We start from the raw sequence: 4,911 nt of genomic DNA on the forward strand, positions 1-4,911 counted from the left end.
CCTGAGTTCACTTTTCGTTTGCATTCCATCACAGTGCTGATATCCCCAGGAATTTAATAAAAAATGAATATTAAAGGATTGTGAATTGTATAGATTTAGACATCCAATGCAGTATGCTTAATGACTTCTAGCAATTTGATTATTCACCATAGTTTTTTGCATCTCACTGTTTTCTTGTGGATGAAATTTCCTTTTTGCAAGTGTCACTACTAAAGAGAAAATTTGTAGAAAATCAGCTTCCCAGGTTTTTCTATATATTAAAAATACCTTATTTTATCCTCACTTTTGAATGCTGGCTTGATTGAGTAGAGAACTATAGTTTAAACTTTTATTTCTTTGAGAGTTAGAATCCATTATCTTCTGTAGCTGTTGAGAAAGTCGGGTTTAACCTGTCTCTTGTACCTTGTCAGTACAACAAGTCTCTCTCTCTGTCGTAGCTTCTAGTATTTTCTCTATCTTTAATGTGTCATGCTCCACTCAGGACTTTTTCATTGTTGGCCTTTACTTATCTTTATAAAGATTTTCAATGTTCGTACATCCAAATCCCCACCAACCACACCACACTCTTTTATGAAAATTAAATTTTTGGCAATATAAAAGTTTAATTGTTATTGTTACTGGAAATTAGTTTCAGGGAAAATGTGGTTAACAGAGATTTTCTCCACATACTTCAGAATCCTTTAGGTAATCCTAAAGAATCAGCTCTTTAGCTGATATCATTTTACACATGTACATACATTAATGGCCATTCATCAAAAGTGGCACATAGCTTGAAACTTTTAATATATAAAAGCATATATTCACTTTTCTGTTTCACTATGTGATTATTACAAATATGCATTTAAAAATTATTTCATAACATGCCTATAGTCAGAAATAAGAAATCCGGTTATAATACTAATTCTATGGGGAAAAGTATTGTTAAAGAATCACTTCTAAAAGTTAATTTTAGTAAAAGCTAGGAACTTTGTAAGAAAAGAATTAGACATATCTTGTTTTTTAAAAGATGCCAATAGGGATTACTGAATTTATAAAAACAATTACAAAATTTTTATGATATTCTTTATTAGCAAGTTATAAAATTAAACTCTGCAATGTATATTTCACATATTAGAATGTCTTTTAATAATTATCAACTATTTTCTGAAATTTATATCAAAACTTTAATAAAGGAAACTCACATTCAGGAAGGTGATTTATTAATATATGCTCAGTTTTAAAACTGCATTGGTACAACTGTTTAAGTTTTTTTTAATACTTCACATTAAATTAATTTTTAAGAGTTTATTTGTATCAAAAGCCAAGAAAGTTAAAATTTATTCTTCTACTAAGATTACATATTTAAATTTTAATATAATTTTTAAATTTTAATTTAAATATTTTAACCTAAAAAAATCTTACATTCAGTAAAAATAGCAAGATATTATACTTCATAAATTATTATTTATATATGTTTTAAAATGAGTTTATTAAGTTTATCAGAACTAGAGACCTGGATCATGTTTGACAGAGTAGGAAGACCTTACTACTTCCCATAGACACACCAAAACTAAAAATATATAAAACAAAAATATCTGAGAATAACCTGAAGACTAGCAAAATGTATTTTCTACAAATAAGATAGCAAATAATAATAATAAAGGCATATCAAAATAGGTAGGAAGAGCAGAGATGTGTTCTAGTCAAAACCCAGATCCCCAGAAAAAGGGGAGTAGCTAAGATGATAGAGTAGGCAGATCCTGAGATCACCTCCTTCCATGGACACACCAGAATTACAACTATTTACAGAGCAACTACTGATGAGAATGATCTGAAGACTAGCAGAAAAGATATTCCACAACTGAATATAAAAAGAATGACTCATAACAAGCCAGGTAGTAGGGCTAGAGGCATAGTATAGTCAAGAACCACACCCTCAGGTAGGCAATCTATAAACAAGGTGATAATCACAATTGCAGAGATTCTCTCCAAGGAGCAAGGGGTCCACTCCCCAGACCAGGGACCCTGCACTAGGAAGACAATCCCCTAGAACGTCTGGCTTTAAGGCCAGTGGGACTTACTTTCCGGAGATCCAGAGAGCTGTTGAAATAAAGAGCCTGTCCCTAAAGGTAGCACACAAAACCCCACACACTGCAAGACCCAGGGCAGAAGCAGTAACATGAAAGGAGTCGTGACACACCTGTTGATCTTAGTGAGCCTCAGAAAGGCAACAAGCAACTAGGACTCCCTTTGAGACAGAGGGGCTTCCACGGCGGCACAGACACTAAAGAATCTACCTGCAATGCAGGAGACCCAGCCTCAATCCCTGGGTTGGGAAGATCCCCTGAAGAAAGGAATGGCATAGGTCTTGTCTGGAGAATCCCATGGACAGAGGAGCCTTGGACACCACTAAGTGACTAACACTTGAGATGGATACCGAAAGCAGCCATCCTGGGCAACTCATTCTACTATGAGGACACTGGATCTTGGAAAGTAACATTTTGGACTCTTTCTTCTAGCTAACTAGTAGCCAGGATCTGGCCCACACACCAGCTATTCTGCATAAATCCTGGGACATCTCCCTGCCCCCATCCCCAGATCAAGCTGCCAGTTGTGCAAGGAAACAACTCCATCCACCAGTATGTAGTCAACAGCCATAGACCCCTCCTTGAGCCCGTAGTGGTGCAAAACCCTGGCCCAGGCCATGTCCACCAGTGATATGGCACTACTTTTTGATCTTTAGACCCCTTGCCAGTTGCACTGGGGCCTGGTCCCACCCACCAATAGCAGACACTAGCTCTGGGATCCTAGCTCTGGGTTCCTGGGGTTCTCTAGCCAGCCATAGCCTTACTCTGCACACCAGTGGGCCAGCACTAGCCCCAGGACCAGCCTCACTCATTAGCAGGCAGGAAACAGTGCCAGGACCACCTTCCCTCCCCAGCTTCACCCACCGGTGAGCTAAAACTAGTCCACCAAGTCCACCTAGTTCATGAGCAGGTCAATACCATCTCTGGGGCAACCCAGTCCCTCAGTCAGCTTCCCCAGGGTCCAGTTATGCCCAACAATAGGACATCACTAGCCCTTTGACCCGGTCTTATGCACTAGAAGGCAGGCAACAGCCCTAGGAAAAAGGCCACGGCCATGCCTATCAGGAGGCTGACACCCCAGCCCCCTGCATCCAGCCTCTCTGAAACCCACCAGTGGGCTGGCACTAACCCCGGGAACCCCTGTAGCTGCAGCCAGCTATATGGAGATCCACCCCCAAACACAAGTGGGGCCAGTAGCTTCCACAGCAGGCACAGTGTGGCAGCCACTAGGCCAGGGGCCAGCCCTGCCTATCAGCATGCCCACAGTGGGCAGCCAAGTCACAGCAAAGGAGTCCAAACAGGCCACAGAGGAACATTGCTAGGGCACATGGCTCTGGTGAAAGAAAGGAATGTGCTCCTGAGCCCCATAAGACATCTCTATAGGGGCACTTCTCCAAGATAAGGATCAGGGAATGTAACTGACCTATCTGATACACAGAAATTTAAAAAATCAGGAAAAATGAGGTGACAGAGGAATATTTTTGAAACAAAGAAACAAGCAGAAACTCCAGAAGAAGAGCTAAGTGGAGACAAAAATGTATGCAATAAGGAGTTCAAGGTGATGACCATAAAGATGTTGAAAGAATGTGAGAGAAAAGTAGATGAACAGGGTTCAACAAAGACTTAGAAAACTCTTAGAAGAATGAAACTAAGTCAAGGCATAGAATAACTTAAGTGAAAAATAAGCTAGAATAAATCCACAGTAGTTAAGATTATACAGAGAAATGGATCAGCAAATTAAGTGGAATAGAGAATAGTGGAAATTACACAATCTGAAGAAAGAAGAAAAGGAAAAAAAAAAAAAGGAAGACAGTTTAAGAGACTTCTGGAACAATGTCAAGCATACTAATATCCATATTATAGTTGTGCCAGGAGGAAAACATATTTGAAGACATAACAGATGAAAACTGTCCCAGCCTGTAAGAGAAAACAGACACCCAGGTCCAGAAAGCACAGAGTCTTATACAGGATCCATCCAAAGAAATCCACACCAAACACATTGTAATTAAAATGACAAAAGAGGTAAAGAGAATATTAAAGGCAACAAGGAAAAAGCAATAGTTTCCTTGTACAAAAATGTACAAGGAAACTCCCATGAAAATATATGTTGATTTCTCACCAGAAACTCTGCAGGGCAGGAGGGAATGGCACAGTATATTTAAAGTGATAAAAGGAAAAAAACCTACAACCAAGACTACTCTATTCAGTTGAAGGAGATACAGAGTTTTACAGAAAAGCAGAAGCTAAAAGAGTTCAGCACCAGTAAACCAGTTTTATAAGAAATGTTGAAGGGACTCTTCTAAGTGGAAAAGAAAGACCACAACTAGAAATACAAAAATTACTAAAGGAAGACTCTCTTAAGTATAGATGAGAACATAATAAAGGTAGTATATCCACCTAAAACAAAGTTAGTAGGAAGGTTAAAAGGCAAAGTGGTAAAAATCATCTATATCCACAATAGGTAGCCAAGTGAAGTGAAGTGAAGTGAAATGAAGTCGTTCAGTCCTGTCCAACTCTTTGCGACCCCATGGATTGTAGCCTACCAGGCTTCTCTGTCCATGGGATTCTCCAGGTAAGAGTACTGGAGTGGGTTGCCATTTCCTTCTCCAGGGGATCTTCCCAACCCAGGGATTGAACCCAGGTCTCCCACATTGCAAGCAGATGCTTTACCCTCTGAGCCACCAGGGAAGCTCCAGGTAGTTAAGGGATACACACAAAAATGACAGAAAATATAATGTCAAATGCATACACGTGCATAATGTCAAAAATATTAAACATAGGGAGAGTAAAATGCAGGGTTTTTAAAATACATTTGAACTTAAAAAAATCATATATATATATATAT

The sequence above is a fragment of the Bison bison genome, unplaced genomic scaffold (assembly GCF_000754665.1).
Source record: "Bison bison bison isolate TAMUID 2011002044 unplaced genomic scaffold, Bison_UMD1.0 scf7180017864300, whole genome shotgun sequence".
In the NCBI taxonomy this organism is placed as follows: Eukaryota; Metazoa; Chordata; class Mammalia; order Artiodactyla; family Bovidae; genus Bison; species Bison bison.